Consider the following 23,281-nt stretch of genomic DNA (forward strand, 5'->3'; position numbering starts at 1 on the left):
ACAACGAGATGTTAAAAACAACTTGTATTTTTAACACCAAAAAAATATAATGAGGCAACCGGAACGCTTGCATTCGGCAACTTAAAGTATTGACATGTATAACATGATTCGTAGGCCTATAAAACGCACACTATAATTCAACCATCCCAGGTAAGTATATCACTTTCGATTCTTGGAATCTTTTAGTCAAATGGTCGTTTCATAGTATTTCGCTTTCCATGATGGCTACAAACCCGATATAAAGGCAACCTTTAAGGAGATCTTAAATAACGGGATCCAAATTAAGTTTGTGATCCATAAAACACAATATAAAAACTAATGTTTTTGCATTTTAAGGTAAGGATACCTTGGAATACTATGAGAGTGTGTGCATGTGTATATTTTTGAAGATTAAATGAAATAAATAAGCAATTAAATGTATAAGTGTAATGAACAATCAAGTAGGGTAACACGTATAAGCAACACGTATAAGGACCCTAAAGCAAAACTATACTAGGCCATTACGTCTAACCACCTATCTTATAGTCTTGGCTCTGATACCAATCTGTAACATCCCGACGAAAGGCGGCGGAACATGCCGGGGTGAAACTGATTGTCCAAGAACACAAGACACTATTAAAGTGACAATATTTAATCAACTCATTAATTTCATTCAATCATCAAAGTAACACATATTGTTCATACAAATAAACATCAAAATATAAAAGATAGATATTGTTCATTCTTCTAATAACCTAGCAGTATCAAATAGAATGACGTCTTCGAACTCCAACTCAAGTAATAATCAAACCTGTAACAATGCATAAAATAACATTTGTCAACACGTATGTTGGTGAGGAATTTCATAGTTTTGAGTATATATAATATGAGCGAAATCCACAAACGTATATGAGACTATAAATAAAAGCATCAATCGTGGTATATAAAACATATGTAAATGAGGATCCTTTCTACTCGGTAACAACCGACATACTTGGATAATGAGGCCCTATTCTACTAGCACAAGGCTAAGTAGTTAGGGGAGCGTATGATTATACTTAATGAGGCTCAACAAAAACATAAAAATAAACACTCGCGCACGTAAAGCATATGAGACATATAACACACAAAGGAGCAAGTATTCTAGCATCATACACCCTAAAGTTTATGGTTTGAGAAATGAGTATAATAAATCACTTTTTTTTGAATAAGTATGCATGTTACCCTCAAAAGATAAAAGTGAAAACGGGGGATGAAATGTACTCACGTTAACTAAGTAACTTGAAAGATTGATTCGTGAATAATCGGAGATCAGGTTAACGAGCAAGACCTAGATTGAATGGGTCTTAAGTTAGTAGGTAGTCTTGGAAGGGTTTAAAATAAAGTATGACAAGTAAAGTAAATAAATGAAGTTTATGGTTTAAAAATGTAAATATTTGGGAAATTAAAGACATGTTCTAAAAGTAAGTCTACTCGAAACCGGGTCTTGGTATTTCGTTCATAATTATTACTCAACCTATGTTAAGTAGCTTATGTGGGTCATAATGCACTAATGCAAGACCCTTTGGGTATATGAACACCAAAACAAGGTTTTAATCGAGTGTTCGGACTTGTTAACTTGGGTCTAGATAATTACTAAACTCAAAGTTAACTTTCCAAAATGTTTTGAGATAACTCATTAAAATCGAAAGACTTAACTAAGTATATGGTTCTATTATGAAGAACCTTAACATTCGTTAAGTGAGTATTTGGTTTCACCAGTCCAAGCTTGTTATAAGATCAAGTTGGATTTCGACACAACAAGTAAGTTGATAAAATACTTAAAATTAGTTTAAAATACATCCTTGAAGAAAAGATGAGTTTCGATGGCCAAAAACACGTGTTTGTGTCTTACGCAAGTGAACTCGGTTTTGTTCGGTTTTGTTCGGTCCTTGACTCGGAATGATACCGAGGATGGTTGCCACATACCCAAATACCATAGACTATCAAAATGGTTTTAGAAGTTACAAGGTTCAAATCTTTCAAAAACATGTTTATTTAACTATTTTAAACAAAACTAGTAAACAAAACTATTTAAAACAAAAGTTAGTACACAAGAGTTCGGTCTTGGTTCGGTCTTGATTCGGATCTAATCTCGGGATGAAACCGAGACTAGTGACTTCATACCCAAGACCATGACTCTTTAAACATGAATTAAAACTAAACTACTTACAATATAAACAAGACTAGTAAAGCATTAAAGGAAAATAGTATAATTAAGAACTACAAAGAGTTCTCCATGAAGCCTTGCCTTGTAGCATATCACCTCCCGAAGAAGATGAAAGCCGAAGGAAACAAGGGGTGCATTTTATATATATGTTGTTTCACAAGATATGAATTATTAAGTAACAAACAAGAATTAAAGAAGGTTGTTGTTTGATTAATATGAACCTTGAATGTTAGAGATGATGTTCTTAGTTTGAGAGAGAAAGAAGATGAAATGAGCAAGGAGAAATGAAGAGGGTGAGTTTGTTTATATAAGGAAGGAGTCAAACATGTTTTCTATGTTTTATATCAAGAGTTTCACAAGTTTAAAAGGGTTTAAGAAATAAAATAATACAAACAAAGGCCAAAAATCCGAAAATGAGTGCAGCAGGTCCAAGACGCCGCGCGACCGGATCTCCCCCTTGGGTCCGCGCGGCGAGGCGCCTTTAGGGGGGGCTGGTCCGGTTTGGTCCGTGGGTCGTTTCGGGGCGTTTTTGAGGCGTTTTTCGCGTTTTAAAGACCGTTAAAAGTGTTTTAGAAAACCGACAAGTGTGAAATGATTATGAAACATAAAAGTCCAATATTTTATATTTTTGAAAGATTCGGTTTACAAACGGGTCGGGTTTTGATACAAATACAAATACAAACATTAACCGAAAAAATACGAATGTTACAACTGGGAACAAATCCATGTTGATATGATGATTTAAGTGAGATTATGAAAGCAGATTTTGGTTTTAATAGAAGATTTGGGTGTGATCTTGAAGGTAGTGGAAGGTTGAGAGAAAGTTATGGATAAGATTTGTGTGAATAAAGTGTAAGATATTTTGGTTTGACCTATTTATAGGGTCAGTCTATCTCGCGATAGGGTCAAAACATCTCGAGTTATAAATGATTTTACACTCTCAACCCCTGAACTCTGAAAATATTTACAAATTTAAACCCGCAAAATGTTTACCCAAAGAATCCAAGCACTTTAAATATATACAAGATATATAATTGTTGGGTCAACACTTAACAAACCTTGCATAGAGGACCTTGTTGTAAAACATAAACCCCTTTAACTAGAAACTTAAAGAAATAAGATAAAAAATAGCATACAATAAAATTTAAAAATAAAAGTAAAAAATAAAAATAAAATTAATAAAAAATAAAAATAAAAGTAAAGATAAAAATAAAACTAAAAATAATGCAAGTCAAAATAATTCTAAGATTTAAATAAAAACAAAAGAAAAACTTAAGAAATCAAAATAATTTCAAGTAAAGATGAAATTAATATTATATTAATTTTAAACTTATTTTACATAAGTTAAGCAGCACATATTTTTTGTGAGAAAGATCTCGACATGGAATCACATTGTCTATAACGTCCTAGATCACATCTCTATTTGGATATTATTATGCCAAGAACCCAAAGTCAATTGTAGATATATTTTTTCACTTTAAACTTAACAAGTATTTTGATTTCACTATGATACGTTAAGGTGTTAATTTGGCACAATACTTATGTGGTCCCCTATTAAAACGACATGTTTCAAACTCCATCATACCTCAGGCATAGTTTGTATTTATCAATATCAAATCAAATTGACTCCGACCCCCTAATGATTGATCAAAACATTTTAAGCTTATTTAGACTTTTTGCAAATTTACTTTCAAACAATGTTAAAGATTGAACCATGGACTTACATGTCATGCGGACTTACATGTCTTCATATAAAGTGTTTTAGGACTTACTTGTTTGCCCCCACTTCACGTAGTTCTAATGTACCCTTTTTGTTTGATAAATTATCAACATTTTTGTTGTTGATTTTGAATACTTTAAGAGCAATTTGCAGTTTTTCTGCTTTAATAATTTTTGATTTTCAATATTTATATTAAAAGTAAGAATATTTTTCCTTAATAAGAGTGTAACCACTAGCATAGGCGAGTTGTCCCTTGTGTCGACCCGTTCAATAGTGACAAGTTTCCGGTTATAACAATTATGAATGAAGAGCATTAATATGTCAATGTGTTTTATCTTTGAGTGTTAGACCGGGTTTTCGATAATACATACTGATGCTTCATTATCACACCTAATGGGGGTGTTAAAGAAATTCAAACCATAATCCAGCAGCTGATGTTGGATCCATATCACTTGTAGACAGCAAGCTAAGGCAACAATGTATTCTGCTTCAGCGGTGGATATGGACACGGTTGACTTGCTTCTTGCATTGCCAAGAGATCAACCTATCACCCAGGAACTAATATCCTCCCGATGTTGACTTTCGATCAATATTTCAACCCCCATAGTCATTGTCGGTGTAAGCATGCAGCACCATAGGGGAATCTTTGGGATACCAAATACCTGAGCAAGGTTTTCCCTTAAGGTACCGAAAAACACGCTTTACAGCAGTTAGGTGGGATTCTTTTGGATTGCATTGATATTTGGCACACTGACAGATAAGGAACATGATGCCCGGCTTGCTGGCAGTAAGATACATCAGGGAGCCGATCATAGATATGTAAATATGTTGATTAATTGGAGTTCCCGATGGATCTGGAGCGAGCACAGGTTTGGTAGCAATCGGAGTGAGAAAAGGAGAGGAGTCTTTGAACCCAAACTTCTGGACGATGTCTCGAACATACTTTTCTTAATGAATTAGAATTCCGTCCTCCTTTTATTCAACTTGAAGACCCAAAAAGAAAGTCATCTCCCCTAACGAGCTCATCTCAAACCGGCTTTGCATGAGCTCATCAAACTCTCTATACAGTTTATCAGATGTAGATCCAAAGATAATGTCATCAACATACACTTGGACCAAGATCTAAACAACCGACACCTTCTTGAAAAAGAGTGTTTGATCGATAACTCCTCTTCTATAGCCATTCTTTAGTAAATGTTCGGCTAAGGTAGCATACCAAGAAACAGGGTGCCTAGTGAAGGCCATAGAGAGCTTTATCAAGACGGTAATGTAGTTCGGGCGATTAGGATCCTCAAAACCTAGTGGTTGCTTTACATATATCTCCTCCTTCACTTTTCCATAGAAGTAAGCAGTCTTCATGTCCATTTGATACACTTTGAAATTCATGTATGAGGCATAGGCCAGAAGAGACGAATTGCCTCGAGCCTAGCCACGGGTGCATAAGTTTTATCATAATCAAGACCTTTACGTTTAGAGAAACCTTTCACAACCAGTCTTGCTTTGTTTCTTGTAATAACCCCCTTATCATCTTTCTTGTTTCTGAAAACACACTTTGTCCCAATAGGTCTCTTGTTCGGTGGCATCTTGACCAGTCTCCAAACATGAAGTTTCTTGAACTGCAACAGCTCCCCTTGCATAGCTTCAACCCACGAGTTTTCTTTCAGTGCCATCTTGTAGTCCTTCGGCTCAACCTGTGAATAAAACATGCAAAAAGACATCTGTTAATGGTACCATATTTACTTCTTGTTTGGATGCCAGCAGATGGAGATCCTATGATGTTCTCTATGGGATGACGTCGATGAATGCGTAAATGAGGAATGTCCTTAACAAAGGTGACCTTTCAGCTTAAAGATTGACAGTCAGAGTCTCAATGGGCTGAAAAATGTGAGGAGCATTTTCAAGAACATCAGTGATAGATTGAACAGAGTCAGGTTGACCAACTCTATTCTCTTAAGCAATTTGTTCTTCCCAGAGATGTTCACCATAAGGAACCGCAATTGCATCCATGGGAGTTGATGCAGTATTGCCAAAGTCACCAGTAGCATGATCTTCAGTGGCAAGGGCAGCTTGAACAGTTTCTTCTTGAGAGGGAGGTGTGGCAACGGATTCTACCACGCTTGGAGCTGCTTTATTGTCTGCCACAGGATCTACTTGGTGTTGTTCCACATTGTCTGCGGACTGAAATGAATCATCTGAATCGGTGTCAGGTATATTTACTGGATTGCCAGCAACTTGATTATTTACTGGGGGTGAAGGCGGAGATGGAATTGCAGGTGGTGCCGGTATGTTGAATGGTCCAGCAGAAAGATTTACTTCAGAAAGACTGTTGATTAAGGATTGCATCAACAAAGGTTCTTGTAAAGAAGATGGAACTTGAGTATTTGCAGGTGGTGGAATAGACATGCCGCGAAACTGTTTGAACAAGTAATCATAATCAAATAACCAATCATGTCCCCTTCGAGCATCAGTAACATTAAGCTCTTGCCAGTCAACATTAAAGGATTCCAATATCAGCTTGGTCTTCTTAATATAGACTCGATACACGGTTTTGTTAGATGCATACCCAACAAAATAACACTCACCAACCTTCTCAGCAAACTTAGGATCAGACTGAGCACTCGTATGGAGTAAGGTTCAACGACATCCAAAAGTGTTCAAGTAGTACACTTGCGGCTTCGTCTTGTAGTAGACTTCATACAGTCTTTTTCAGGCGCATGTTAATGAGTACACGCTTCTGAATGAAGTAAGCCGCGTTGATGGCTTCACCCCAAAAGAATAGTGGAAGTTTGGAGTCTGATAACATTGTTCTCGCAGCTTCAATCTGTGTTCGGTTTCGGCATTCAGAAACTCCATTTTGTTGAGGAGTATAGGGTGCACTGAAATGACGTTCTATTCCATTTGAACTACAGAAGTTGTCTGTTGTTCTGTTGCAAAATTCAGTTTCTTTGTCACTCCTTATACACTTGACCTTTTTATCCGTCTGTCTCTCCACTAAAGTAATGAACTTGATAAAAAATTGGGCGGTTTCATCCTTATGCCCTAAAAGGAATGTCTAGCTAAAACAGGAACAGTCATCAATATTCACAAGACAATGGGCTTTTCGGCCAATTGCCAATGGATGGATAGGACCAAACAAATCCATGTGTAACAGCTGAAGAATGGAATATATGGAGTTGATCATCTTAGGTTTGTGAGGGAACTTGTGTTGCTTGCATTTAGAGATGAAATACATTTTTCAATGCAAGAGAAAGATTTAATAGGCAATCCCCACACATGTCCCCCTTTTAACCAATTTGTTTAAGTTTTTAAAATTTACATGACCAAGACGTCTATGCCATAGAGATGAGTCATTCTCCGAGGCCTTAGGTAATAAACAAGAAGCGATATTACGTGAATAAGAGCTATTCATGTCTATTATATAAGCATCATTATGCCTCGGAGTACGCATCAAAATCCATTCTTCTGGGACTTTGAAACCTGGTTTGAGAATCAAGGATTCACTCTCAGTGAATAATGTGGAGTACCGTCGGTCGCAGATTTGTGAGACGCTAAACAAATTTTGATTCAGTTGCTCCACCAGATATATGTCATCGAACTTCATTCCATTTGACACTCTTCCTTTTTTTGTAATATTCCCTCCCATTTCTCTAGCAAAAGAAACGTATCCACCATCAAACGGTTTAACGTCGAACATCAAGGATCTGTCTCCTGTCATGTGTTGGGTACAACCACTGTCCAAGTACCATATACTATTGACAGGGCGTCTTGGCTGACCCTACACACATTAACTATTTAATTAGATGCGGGTTCCCGAGACTTAGTTGTCTCAGGAGGGTCAACCACAAGGTTCTCAAACATTACTTTCTTGTTATGATTCATGAAGTGTTGGGATGTGTTAGAATCAGAAGAACAGTCTCTATGAGTCCAAGCAAGTGCAAGTTTCCTGTTTTTGGAAGATTTTCTAAACTGTCTTCTCTTTGGTTTTAAAACAAAATCCTCGGAGATCTCAATCTTTGGATTCCTTTTGTTGTTTCTTTTTGATGAATTCCTTGACCTTTCAGTCTTGGAATTCCTTTTTGCTCTCTTCTTTTTGGTTATCCAGTAAGGAGGTTTACTATTTTTCTTATTTGTAACATTCGTTACTTTTCAAACCCGAAAATCTGACCCATTTTAAATTTTCGGTCGTTATTTAGGAATATATGTACAAATATAAATATATATATATATAGGGTTTTGTCTTATGTATTTATATTCGTTGAACCGACACGTTTTGACGTTTCGATGCTTTGAAATTTTTCGTTTATTAGTTATATGATATTTTTGAAAAGTCCAGTAATTAATCAATCGTTTTCTATTCGATTCATTTAATTTATAAAACTCCGAAATTTAATGTTGTACTTAAACGAGACCCGAATCATTCGGGCATAATACAAAAAATTATCTAAGTTTATAAACTTCTATTTCCATTCCTAATATATCTTAAAGTTCAAGGTTTAAAACGTAAACGTATTTTAATTTATATTCAAAGGAAACATGAAAGATAGATGGCTATTAGTGTAAATATGAATATAATATATTAATAATAATAAAAAGTCAGCCCAACCCATCTCCCATCCCCCTGTATCACGTTTTTCCGGCCACCCGGAATCCGGCGACCGCGAACCAACTCCGGTGAGACCCAAAAGCTTCATTTAATCGATGTTTGATACGTTAATTTATCCAAAACGACTTCTCCTTTAATCTTAAGCATTAATACGTGATTTATACCGCCATTAACGACCCATTTAACTCGTTTTAATCACTAACCCGTCGGATCATAATCAATTTGTCATAAATCAAAATAAACACAAATCGATCCAATTAGTAGTATAAATAGTACGCTAATCATCATATAAACTCGTCCCAAACATCAAATACATCTAATATACTCTCTATAACTCGTAACAATCATTCAAGTTCATTTTCTGGCGAGGTACCATTCTCCATCATTCCGGCACAGTTAGAGGTAAAAATTACATGTATTTATATTGTTTTTAAGCGATTAATAAAACCCCTAAATCGGTTTGATCAAACATGGATTTAGTTAACAGATTTGAATCCTAGGGTTTGTATGAAGAAGATGATGAACCTAGGTTATAACTTTTAAAGTTTCAGTTTTGAACTATTAACAAGTAAACTCTCTGGTCTAGTGGTTAGTTCTCTTCTGTGTGAATGAGATTACCCGGTTTCGAACCCGGGTCAGGCTGTTTTTGTTTTTGTTTTTATTTTCTTTTTAATTATTTTTTCTATCATATATTAAACCAAATAAAATTTATAAAAATTATATAAATCAAATAAAATTATATTAAGTTAAATAAAATTAGTTATAATATATATTTATCATTTTGGCACCTACAAACCAACCTTTCAAACTCGACAAATTCGTTTTAAACTCATTTAATTATATATATTATGTTTCGTTCGTTAGAAGTTATAATTCGTTAACATTTTCGTTTTCAAAATAAAATATATCGTTAAACACCAATATTTCCATAGCCTTTATGATATCCAAACCTAACATTAACTTTGTAATTTAAATAATATTAAATTAATAAATTGTTATTAATCCATTAAAATATTATAATATCAACTCCATAATAAAACATACATTTAAACACTTTTAATTTCCAACAAATCGATTGGCTTACTTTTATAAGTTGTTAGTTAATATTTTGTACTTTTAATTCTAGTTCGTGAAGTTCATTTGCTTTGGTTTCATTTATGCGCTATTGGTTTTATTTCGAGTTTGTCTTCAACTTCAAGGTGAGTTTCTCACAACCCATTTTTACCCTTTTTAACTATTTTGGGGGTAGCATATATATCCTATCAATAATTCAATTTCGTTTATTCATTATTTACAAACTACAATTCGCTACATGTACTTGTGTGTTTACTTGTTACTTGCTACAAATTACTTGCTCATGGATTGATTCAAGATAGTATGATCATACGCCCCCCCCCCCCTTGCGCTCAATACATTTGTTGTTATGGGTGAAAAAGGGACTCATTATCCGAGTACGTTGGTGCACAATCCCAACTGGGAAGGACCTTACTTGCGCTTATCTGAGTACGCTGGTGCACAATCCCAGTTGGAAAAGACATTACTTGCTCATTGACACTTGCTCATGGAATTGTATGATTTTTATATACGTATATCAAAACTTGTGTGAACTCACCAACTATTCATTTAGTTGACTTTATTTTATATATATATATATATATATATATATGTTACAGGTATAATTATTAGAGGATGAAACGGATAAGACACTAGAACTTAGATTATATTAATAAATGGACACGTTGTTAATTGTTCTTGTATTTTCCTTGTATTTATTGTTATAAACTTGTGTACTTGATGTTTAAATTAATTAATGATAATATTGTTACTTAATAGTGTCACATGTGTTTTGGGCAATCTGTACGTCACACTCGGGCATATTCCGCTTTAGCCGGGGTGTTACATTATTTCTGGATCTCACATCCATTTCACTTGGCAGAACTATCTGATTGATCATTTCTTGTTCTTGAGCTAGGTTTAGCTCTGGAACGGAATTGATTAAACTAACTATTCATTCTCATTGCATTTTATGTTAGTTCTTGCAACGTCTTGCAAGGTGAGATGGGTTACCACACACATAACAAAGCCATTTTCTATTATCCCTATAGAATTCGTCATAACTATGATACATAGGCTGCGGTGAATAAGGTGATGCTTAGAACGGAACAAACAAGTTATCTGATCTATAACCCCGATCATCAAAAACATTTGAATAGAAAGAGTTGACATAATCTTGTGGATAATAACCATGGTAGCTATTATCAAACTGATTGTAGAGTTGAGGTTGATAAAATTGATTAGTTGATTAATAAAAATTGTTTCTATGAGGTGGAACATATTTACTTGATGTACTATCCTTTTCCTTTTTCAAAAAAAATTTCGTTTACTTTATATTTCTCAACTTTACAATCACTTGATGAACAGCTAGGTAGGTTCGTATTCATACATATTTTCTTGAGAATTTCTGTTGTAAACAATCTCATCCAAAATAGTTTCACAGTCACTATCAGAAGTGGAAACATCATTTTCATTCACAACATTTAGAGAAGTGCCAGCATGAACACTCTCACAAATTACATGATTGTTCAAAAATATTTTTGGAAGTATTATTATTTCAGACCGGGTTAACAACAGATGTTTTTAGATTCACATGAGAATCAAAAAGTGAATTTAAAATCTTTTTATCTCCACAACCCTTGTTTGCTTCCACACAATCACTTTCTTCTACACAACCTGCCGAAGAAGATGAACTACCATTAGGACTAACTAAAGGAAGAATTGGATCAACTGTCTTGGGAACAGCAGTAACAAATGTCTTTGGTTTTGGCACGTGACCAATGCCATAGAACATTTCTTCCTCAGGTGGGGAATTAAAACTAAAGTGAGGAAGGCTAGTATAGTTATCATTAAAAGGAGGTGGGACAGTAGTACTATTATAGCTTATTCCAGTCTTTATATTTAACCCCATCTATGCCCCAGTTATCCTATTCAGCTTTTTAGAAGCTAACTCAAAGTTTTCAATGGTTATTTATCTGTGGGCTATATAAATCTCTAATTTGACAATTTTAGCATTCAACTCAACTACACGTTGTTCATGATGTTCAGCAAGTTTTTCATCTTGAAAAACTTTTTCATTAAGTTTAGCCATGTCATTAATATGAGTTTTAATCCTAGTAGCGTAGATCTTTTCAGCTTTCTTAAGTTCATCATTTTGACACTAAATGCTATAAATTTGATCTAAAATGTGAGCATTATGGTTTCTATAGTGAAAAACTTTATCAATACAAGCTTGTGAGAAAAGTTTGTGTACCTCGGGAATGAGAGAGGCAAGTGTAGGTGTTCCGTCATCAGTGCTTGACGAGGTGCTTAGGGGTCACCCTAGCTCAGATCTGGATCGAACGGGACGAAAAACGGTGAAAAACGGTGGAAAACAAGTGAGATCTCGTTTTTCCAGCGAGATCGTGGTTTTCCGGCGACGGCGGCGCCGGAAAACGGCGTACGAGGTAAAAGATATGTCAGAGAATGTCTGACATTCTCTAACCTAACCCTAATTCGTTAACGGGAAGTTAACAAACTAGGGGTGATTCGTCCAGTGATTCGTTAATGAAATCTTAACAAACCAGCCTTAGTTCGTATCCCAGTTAGCTATGGAAATGGATAACGAATTACTACCGATTCGCTATGGAGATAACGAATTAGAAGGTCTAATTCGTTACATGGACTGATTCCTCAACGGACCAGTACGTTATAAGGTCCAATTCGTGATACTGACCAGTTCGTTAGAGGGTCCAATTCGTTACAAGGACCAGTTCGTTATGATAACCCAATTCGTTAAGAATAATGTAACGAACTAGAAGTTTAACAAAATGACAGAATGGTCCCTGGACTTAGAAAAAGTATGATATAATTACAAAGAAGCCCTTGAACTTTTAAATTAGCAAATTAATTTATGATTCGAAATTCTAATGGAAAATGTGTTAAGACAGTTAATGGAAATAAAACTTTTCCAAGCTGACCTGGCAGCTCGACCCCAGCCAGGGGCTTTGCCCCTTGGACCCTGCTAGGGGGCTGCCGCCCCTAGACCCCGCTGGCAGGGGTGCTGCCCCGGACCCCCGTTCGTCGAGGGTTGTAGTTAGACTAGAAACGCGATATGGGTAGTGATAGTTAATTGATATGTGTAATTGTTATACAGTTAGTCGTGCACAGCTCAAGAAGGGAATAACTATAAACGGTGAACGTAACCGAATTCATGTGAGTTTCTAGCCCCATTTCCTTGTTATGTTTTCGGGGCTGTGTGCATACTCGATGTGATAGTTAATACACTTACTTTAAATGGTAAGTGTATGCTTGGTATGATTTATGTATGATGATTGCTTGACGGTGCGTGAACGATCTTCGGATATTGAGTGTACCGTCAGTGGGTAGTTAAAGATATGATTGATATATATATATATGATGTATGAATGATGTATGTATGTTATGTATGTTATGTTGATAGTACGTGAACGATCTTCGGATATTGCACGTATTACTAAGGAAGGTATGTAAACACAGTTATGATTCAGTTGCACGAAACAAAGGGACCAGACCCTAATAATATCTGTGAGGATATGGACCAGACCCTAATAATATCTGTGAGGATAGGGACCAGACCCTAATAATATCTGTGAGGATAGGGACCAAACCCTAATAATATCTGTGAGGATGGGGACCAGACCTTAATAATATCTGTGATGTTGGGGACCATACCCTTATAATATCTGTGAGGTTATAGGGCGGAAGGCTCTTTATGTAGTATGGATAGTTATTCATGTAAAATAAAGTATGAATAATGTACACACCTTCGGGCATGTGTGCAAGTATGTGAACAGATTGTATGTTGTATGATTAACTAGAACTCACTTAGTGTAGCTGACTTTTAGTATGCACGCAGGTGGGTAGATTGAGGCAGCTCGCTTGAGGGGAAGCACATGGCATGGAATTGAAGACACTGGCATCTCAATGAAATGTTATGTTATTTTAAAGACATGTTTTATGTTTAAACGATTTGAATGTTAGTTAAGACAAGAAATGATGGTTATGTAATATATTGGTTGAAAGTTTTATATTCCACGTAAAGTTTTAATTAACACTGATATTTAGAATAGTGTTAATGAGTAAATCCAACGTCCAAAGTAGGGTACCGGTAACGGGGCCTTACAAGTTGGTATCAGAGAAAAGTTTGAGATATTTAAGCATTCTACATGCTTAGACTCGAACAGAGAATGAGATTTAAGTAAGAAAAGAAAGAAGATGTCAGTACAAGAATGCCATGTGTCACTCAAGCAAGCTAACTGAAGGTAAGATATGTGATTAATTTCACATGTAAAGTAGAATAATGTATGAATGATATCTTAATTGCTAGGGATATGAGTATATGATGATATGAACTGTTTGATTGTTTAACTATTTAAGAATAGAATTAGCACAAATAGACTCATAAGAGAAAGTGTATAGGACACGGAAAGTAACGTAAGCATCTAATCACAGCCGGCCACTGTTATTACCTGTTAGCCTTACTATCCTTGTACTAAATAGTTCCTTGAGTGATGACGTTTGTGTTTTCCCTTCCGAATACGATGGTTGGATCTAGGGCAGTTGTTAGAGCAGGAGGCCGCGCTGGACGACGTGGCAGGCCTCATCATGTTCAACAACCTTCGGTAGAAGCAGCTTCCAACACAGGTTATGAAGGAAGCGCTGCTGGACGAAACCCACCCAAGCAACAACGAAGGTGTTCACTTGGAGCCTGCAATTCAAGTTGTCATTGCTCAAGCGGTAACAGCTGCTGTAAAGAACATGAATCCCAAAAAGTCTACTAAAAGTCAGGCAAAGACAGCTGAGAAGTTGGGGTAAAAGATGAATAGGGTGTGTCGGCCAATGTTGGATAAGTCAGTTATCGTCTACATCGATGATATATTAATTTATTCAAAAAGAGAATATGATCATGCCGAGCATCTAAGGGAAGTGTTAGAAGTTCTGAAGAAAGAGAAGTTGTATGCCAAGTTTTCGAAGTGCGCGTTTTGGTTGCGAGAAGTGCAATTTCTAGGTCACGTGATCAATCCTGAAGGGATTTCAGTGGACCCAGCTAAGATTGAGGCGATAACAAATTGGAAGACTCCGCAGAATCCTACTGATATACAAAGCTTCTTAGGGTTAGCTGGCTACTATAGGAGATTCATCGAAGGTTTCTCCAAGATAGCCGCACCGTTGACCGGTATGACCCAAAAGTCAATAGTATTCAGTTGGGGTAAGTATCAAGAAGAAGCTTTTGAAGAATTAAAGAAGAAACTCACGCAAGCTCCAATCCTTGCTTTACCCGATGGTGACGAGGATTTGGTTGTTTGTACTGATGCTTCGCATCGTGGTTTAGGTTGCGTGTTGATGCAACGAGGAAAAGTGATAGCTTACGCGTCTAGACAGTTGAAGGTCCATGAGAGTACTTATCCGACGCATGATTTAGAGTTAGAAGCAGTAGTGTACGCTCTTAAGATATGGAGACACTATCTGTATGGTACTAAGTATACCATTTACACAGATCATATGAGTTTAAAGTACTTCTTCGAGCAGAAAGAACTGAACATGAGGCAGAGAAGGTGGTTAGAGTTTATAAAGGATTACAACTGTGACATTAAATACTATCCTGGTAAAGCTAATGTGGTCGTCGACGCGCTAAGTCGTAAGAATGAAGAAGTCATCGCAACAGTGAATTCATATTAATGCTTACTTTCTACCTATACGAGAGGCTATCTCGTCAGAAACGTTAGCAAGATTGTTCATTAAAGAGGTTGTATCTAAGGATGGAGTACCGTTATCGATCGTATCCGATAGAGATACACGGTTTACTTCAAGGTTTTGGAAGAAGTTCCATGAAGCTATGGGAACAAGATTGAACATCAGTACGGCGTATCATCCTCAAACAGATAGACAGTCTGAAAGGACGATCCAAACCCTTGAGGATATGCTACGTGCTTGCGTTCTAGACTTTGGAGGAAGTTGGGATTATCATTTGCATCTGGCAGAGTTATCTTATAACAACAGCTATCATTCAAGTATTGGTATGCCACCGTTTGAGATGCTTTACGGTAGATGATGTAGAACCAAAATATGTTAGGGAGAAATTGGTCAGAAAGAGATGGGAAGCCTAGAGGCTGTTCAAGAAACATCTACAAAGTTTGATCAGATTAAGGCAAGAATGAAAGCTGCCCAAGATCGTCAGAAGTCCTATGTTGATAAGCGGCAATGACCAATCGAGTTTAACGTTGGTGACAATGTGATGCTCAAGGTCTCGCCTTGGAAAGGAATTATCCGCTTTAGAAAGAGGAGGAAGTTGAGTCCGAGGTAAATTGGACCGTTTAAGATTATAGATCGAGTAGGTGAGGTGGCTTATAAGCTGGATTTGTCCGAAGAGTTAGAAGGAATTCACTCAACCTTCCATGTTTCTCATCTGAGAAAATGTCTGGCTGATGACACGTCACACGTGCCATAAATGGACATTGAGGTTGATGAACAGTTGAACTACATTGAGCAACCAATCGAGATAGTTGATCGCAAAGAAAAGCAACTCCGTCACAAGACTATACCCCTAGTGAAAGTGATATGGAAGCATCGCAAAGGATCGGACGCTACATGGGAAGCTGAGGATGAGATGCGCAAGTTTTACCCGAATTTGTTTTTGTAATAGTTGGGTTTCGGGGAAGAAACCTCTTTAAGGAAGGAAGACTTGTAACATCCCATTTTCTAGTTTCGGTTAATAAAATGAAAGTATGAGTTATTATGAGTCGGGTTAGTGTTGGGTTAAATGGATATGGGTTATGGACTTGGTCTATGAGGGAAAGAAGGAAAGACCATGGGCTTAAGCCCATGATCCATAATTATATAAACCTTAATTACCCATTTATCATTCATTTACACATATTCCATACACCACCAAAACATACACTTAAGCTCTCTCTCTAATTTCTCTCCTTTCTCTAGCTGAACCAAGATAGAAAACTGATCTCGATCCAAGGTAATGATAGTAAGATATTATATGAACTCAATCCGTTAGATTTAATCACGAAACGACGGACCGACACCTTTAAACTGTTAAAGTCACAAGATCCGGGTGGAATCGGGTATAAACCGAACCTAAGATGAGCTTAGGGGTCACCCTAGCTCAGATCTGGATCGAACGGGACGAAAAACGGTGAAAAACGGTGGAAAACGAGTGAGATCTCGTTTTTCCGGCGAGATCGTGGTTTTCCGGCGACGGCGGCGCCGGAAAACGGCGTACGAGGTAAAAGATATGTCAGAGAATGTCTGACATTCTCTGACCTAACCCTAATTCGTTAACGGGAAGTTAACGAACTAGGGGTGATTCGTCCGGTGATTCGTTAAAGAAATCTTAACGAACCAGCCTTTGTATGTGTCCCAGTTCGCTATGGAAAAGGATAACGAATTACCCCCGATTCGATATGAAGATAACGAATTAGAAGGTCCAATTCGTTACATGGACTGATTCGTTAAGGGACCAGTTCGTTATAAGGTCCAATTCGTGATGAGGACCAGTTCGTTAGTGGGTTCCAATTCGTTACAAGGACCAATTCGTTATGATAACCCAATTCGTTAAGAATAATGTAACGAACTAGAAATTTAACAAAATGACATAATGGTCCCTGGACTTAGAAAAAGAATGATATAATTACAAAGAAGCCCTTGAACTTTTAAATTAGCAAATTAATTAATAATTCGAAATTCTAATGGAAAATGTGTTAAGACAGTTAATGGAAATAAATTTTTTCCAAACTGACCTGGCAGCTCGACCCCAGCCAGGGGCTCTGCCCCTTGGACCCTGCTAGGGGGCTGCCGCCCCTAGACCCCGCTGCTAGGGGCGCTGCCCCAGACCCCATTCGTCGAGGGTTGTAATTAGACTAGAAACGTGATATGGGTAGTGATAGTTAATTGATATGTGTAATTGTTATACAGTTAGTCGTGCACAGCTCAAGAAGGGAATAACTATAAATGGTGAACGTAACCGAATTCAGGTGAGTTTCTAGCCCCACTTCCTTGTTATGTTTTCGGGGCTGTGTGCATACTCGATGTGATAGTTAATACACTTACCTTAAGTGGTAAGTGTATACTTGGTATGATTTATGTTTGTTGATTGCTTGACGGTGCGTGAACGATCTTCGGATATTGCATGTACCGTCAGGGGGTAGTTAAATATATGATTGATATACATATATGATGTATGAATGATGTATGTATATTATGTATGTTATGTAAACACAGTTATGATTCAGTTGCACAAAACAAAGGGACCAGACCCTAATAATATCTGTGAGGATATGGACCAGACCCTAATAATATCTGTGAGGATAGGGACCAGACCCTAATAATATCTGTGAGGATAGGGCCCAAACCCTAATAATATCTGTGAGGATGGGGACCAGACCTTAATAATATCTGTGATGTTGGGGACCATACCCTTATAATATCTGTGAGGTTATAGGGTGGAAGGCCCTTTATGTAGTATGGATAGTTATTCATGTAAAATAAAGTATGAATAATGTACACACCTTCGGGCATGTGTGCAAGTATGTGAACAGATTGTATGTTGTATGATTAACTAGAACTCACTTAGTGTAGCTGACTTTTAGTATGGACGCAGGTGGGTAGATTGAGGCAGCTCGCTTGAAGGGAAGCACATGGCATGGAATTGAAGACACTGGCATCTCAATGAAATGTTATGTTATTTAAAAGACATGTTTTATGTTTAAACGATTTGAATGTTAGTTAAGACAATAAATGATGGTTATGTAATATATTGGTTGAAAGTTTTATATTCCACGTAAAGTTTTAATTAACTCTGATATTTAGAACTGTGTTTATGAGTAAATCCAACGTCCAAAGTAGGGCACCGGTAACGGGGCCTTACAACAGCCATAGCCATCTGGTACTTGATGTCCATTTTCTTTAGATCCTTCTTGTTGATCTCGGGAAGATCTCCTTGCTCAAAGGAAGGAGGGAGAAAATTTCCTTGCAATAACTCCTTGTGGCTTACCATAAAGGCATGAAACAGTACCACATTGGAGTCATCAGGTGAGATGGTTTGAGGAGCAGAGTAAGCTTGATTGCTGGTTGATGCTTTGATATCCTGAGCCTTTGAGGATTGTGCAACGGCTTTTTCGACTGCATTTTGAAAGGAGCTTGAGCTGGATGAAGCCTGAGGTATGGCAGTGGTCTTGAAAGCAGAATTAATAGTGTGAGCAGCAGGATGAGCTTGACTTATGAATGTTGTGCTTACACCCGATCCATTAGTTATGCCAGCTTGAGTAAGAGAACTAATGTGATTACCATCCTTAATTTTTCATCCATTTCAAATGACTTGATAATGGAGGTCAAGTCAGCAAGGGTGGTGATCTGAAGATTTTGTTTCTCTTGATTGTTATCACACTACTAGGAAGGGAATTGAACAACTTGTTATCGATTTCAACCTGATCATATTCAATGCCAGCACTTTTTATCTTTGTAATTAAGGTTTCAAATCTCTTAATGAGGCTAGCAATTGATTCTCCTTGTACGTAATTGAACATGTTGAATTCTCCCTTCAACATTCCCTTATTGTTGTTTCTCATTTCCAAGTTTCCTTCAAACTTGTTTCCCAATGCATCCCAAAGACCCTTAGGTGTGGTGTAATCCCTCAAGGTTAGTGCAATTTCACGTGAGAGGCACACAGTAAGAACACCGAATGCCATGTTGTCTTCATTGAGCATCCTTCTGTCAGTTTCATCAGAATCAGCTACACGCTTTGGAACATCACCATCAGGAGTGGTAGTTGCGGGCTGATATGAACCTTGCTCAAATGGTCTAAGGAGATTGTAGTCAATGATTTTAAGATAGTTTTGAAATCTCCACTTGTATTCTTCAAAGTCACTTTCCCAAGTCATTAGCTTTGGAGGCTTCGTTGTAGTCCCGCCTTCATTTTTAAACATCACACAACTCCTTACGGCTTTGTTACTAACTTCTGAATTTGGATTGGCCATTGCTCAACCAACTTTAAGATCAACACAAACACAACTGGATTATGTTGAAAATCACAAGTACTTTGTATTCGAATGGAGTGTATTCGAATGTAAGGTAATTGAATGATACCCATGACCCGCTTATTTTTTTACTATAAAATTGTTTCATAATTATAAATAATATATTTTTAAATAAAAACACAGATATTAATTTTTAGTATATCCTTATTTTATCGGATTTTCAATATATCAAAAAATATTTGGTAAGATTAATTTTTAATATAATGAGATGTTATAACCCGTTTAATGGCTATCTGGATTTGGTGAGACTCATACCCGTGAATTCGGGTCAAATGCATGAGAAACCACCATTTACAAATAAAGCAATATGGTGGCTTGAGAGAAAATAGGGAGGTTTCGTTTATATATATATATATATATATATATATATATATACATACATACATACATATATATACTAGTTTTTATCCTCAGTATTACGGGGGGTTGTTTTTCATTATTCGTTTATAATATTTATATATTTTTTGGATTTTAATTTTATTTATTGTAAAGAAGTTAATAATATACTTATGATACAAGAGTTTCACAAATAAATAAGATGTTATAACCCGATTTAAAAGCAATTTGGGTTTGGTGAGACCCATGACCCATTTTTTTAACTATAAAATTGTTTTTTAATTTTAAATAATACATATATTTTTTAAAATATATCAAATATTATTTTTTTTAGTATACCACAATTTTATATGATTTTCATATCAAATATTTGGTGAGATTAATTTTTTATTTAATGATATGTTATAACCCGTTTAATGAATATCTGGGTTTGGTGAGACTCATATCCGTGAATTCGAGTCAAATGCATGAGAAGCCTCCATTTACATATAATGCAATCTGATGGCTTGAGAGAATTTATGGAGCAATCAGAGAACTTTTAAAGGTTTCGTTTATATATATTATAGATGGATAGATTAATAATCTTTATATATTCAAATGTTCGGTATATATAGATGTTAATTAATTAAATTTTCAGTCTATTGTAGTGTTAAAATTCAACACCATAAACATGACCCGTGAACAAAGAAAAGTAGATTGATACACATAATAACAAAAAAAACATAAAAGCTAAACTATAAATTAAAATATTTTATAATGAAATTGTATGAATTTGCAAGTAATTTATACAATCTTGGTTTTCATAGTTTACGTATAACAATTATATCTTGTATATCTTGTTATAACAACAATTACTAATATATGTTTACATTTAAAGCATAATATAGTAAATATAATATTCATATCTATACTATATATAATACATAAGTAAAGGTCAAATAGATTATTTTTTAGTATATCACTACTTTATAGGATTTTTATATCAAATATTTGATAAGATTAGTTTTTAATTTAATGGGATGTTATAACCCGTTCAAGAAATATTTGGGTTGATGAGACCCATACCCGTGAATTCGGGTCAAATGCATGAGAAAACTTCATTTAAAAATCAAGCAAATCTAGTGACTCCAAAATAAGAGGAGCGACCACATCGCGACACGTAGGATTTTTATGTTTTCTTAATTGATGGAATAATAACAATAATAATAATTATTATTATAAGTAATAATAATTATAACTAATAACATTAACAATTTAAAAATTACCAAAAAAGAACTATTTTAAAAAACATAAAAAATACAATACAACTCAATATATAGTTTTATCGTCATCAAGGTAGGGAAAGTGCATACTTATATTTAAAATAAAAAAAAATCTCATTCGTCATTTCTCAATCCCAGCAGTAAATTTAATACATATACATATACATATATATATATATATATTAGTTTAATCTCCCGTATTACAGGGGTTGTTTTATATTATTTGTTGTTAATATTTATTTGTTTTTGAATTTTTATTTTTTTATTGTATAAAAGTTAATAATATACTTATGGTTTGATGATATATTGTTTCACAAATAAATGAGATGTTATAACCCGGTTTAAAAGCTATATGGGTTTGATGAGACTCTAGACACGTTTAGTTTTTTTACTATAAAATTAGTTTTTTAATTATAAATAATATATATCTTTTTTTAAATAATCAGATATTAATTTTTAGTATATCCCTACTTTAAAGGATTTTTATATCAAATATTTGGTGAGATTAGTTTTTAATTTAATGAGATGTTATAACCCGTTTAAGAAATATCTGGGTTTGATGAGACCCATACCCTTGAGTTCTGGTTAAATGCATGAGAAGCCTCCATTTAAAAATCAAACAAATCTGGTGACTCCAAAAAAAGGAGAGCGACCACATTGCGACATGTATGATTTTTATGTTTTCGTTTATATATATTATAGATAAATGTGATGCACTAAATTTTATATATATTAAAAAGTTAATAATAAAATAATCGTTTATAAGTAAAATATAATTTTTGAAAAACAAAAGATAAATTAGAAAAATATATAATATATAATTTTTAATTAAGCTATAGGTTTAGAATGCGTCTAAACTGTCATTTCCAATGTGGTGTGGTAGTAGGAAACACAAGTTTTTCAATGGCCACAGCCGACGCTTTGGGAGGGACGTGGGAAGGAAGACTAGGATCTTTGTGATTTCCAGTTCAATCCTGAGGGCGTCTAGATTTAACCACCTGTGGACATTCAGACGGTGGGTTTTTCTCAGAACTGGAGATAACTAGGGATGCTTAAGGGCTCGTTATGGCTAGGTTGAGTTAGCTAGTGGTGTTCTTTTATCATTGGATCACCCCGTATGAAACAACTATGCAATTCTCTGTTTGTTGGTCATTCAAAAAATATAAAAGAATTCGTTTAAATTAGTTACAAATAAATGAGTTAAAATGTGTGTTTAAACTAAAACCCAAAATGAGTTCAAACTAGTATTAACACCCGTCACGCTGCGTCGGGTGTAAATCGTGTATTTACATATCCACTCGACTCGAAAGCATGAAGTTACCATCGCCTTCATTCACTATCATTTCTCTCACAGTTAGTAATTAACGTTAACCATTAAGAAACTGAACAAAAAGTAGACGTAAAAACGTTGAACCACACACGCTCGTTGCGTCGTTTTAACAAACAAAAATTAGACTAAAACGTAAATTACAAAAAAAAAGAAAAAATAATAAAACTTAACATCTATGCGTTGCGACGGGCCGTTAAACGGGGAAAATACATAAACACGTTGAACAACACACATGCGTTACAGCGGATTAACTCGCTAAATTTTGATGTAAACATTAAACAAAAAAGCTTGTAAAAGATGAGAAGTGTATGAGACCAAAGTTGAAAGTGGAAAAATGTTGACGGCTAAAACTAAAAAATATTTTGTAATTTATTTGTAAACTATGAAAAATATAAGGGCCAAAAGTAAGAAAGAAAAGCTTGCAAAATGATACAGCAACTAAAGCATGATGCACAACTTTGAAAGCCAGCATCTCCCAATTTTGTAAGATATAAATGTGAAGACCCGACACATGTAAGGATTGTGTGAATGTAATATTCGGAAATACGCTTCACACAGGCATCACACCGACCTCTATTGCAATAAAAAAAACAAAAGAAAGAAAAGTATATTTAAGTTTTAATGTTGTTTCTGTCGGATTCAATGCGTGCCATTTATTGGATTGTGTTTCCATTGACTTTTCTTGTATTATAAGCAAGTACACTAGTATAGAACATAACTAT

General features: G+C 35.5%; 1 pseudogene across 1 annotated transcript in view; it reads left to right on the top strand.

Moving 5' to 3' along the window:
* Positions 1-20,746: 20,746 nt before the first annotated feature.
* The window catches only part of LOC143544745 (actin-related protein 7-like), a 141,049-nt pseudogene continuing 138,514 nt past the window's right edge, over positions 20,747-23,281 (top strand). The window contains exon 1 of the transcript XR_013137305.1: positions 20,747-20,763. The product of XR_013137305.1 is annotated as an actin-related protein 7-like (transcript). The remainder of the gene's footprint in view (positions 20,764-23,281) is intronic.

This window comes from Bidens hawaiensis, unplaced genomic scaffold (genome assembly GCF_021521415.1).
Source record: "Bidens hawaiensis isolate Kalapana, Puna unplaced genomic scaffold, B.hawaiensis_p1.1 tig00013743_1, whole genome shotgun sequence".
Classification (NCBI taxonomy): Eukaryota; Viridiplantae; Streptophyta; class Magnoliopsida; order Asterales; family Asteraceae; genus Bidens; species Bidens hawaiensis.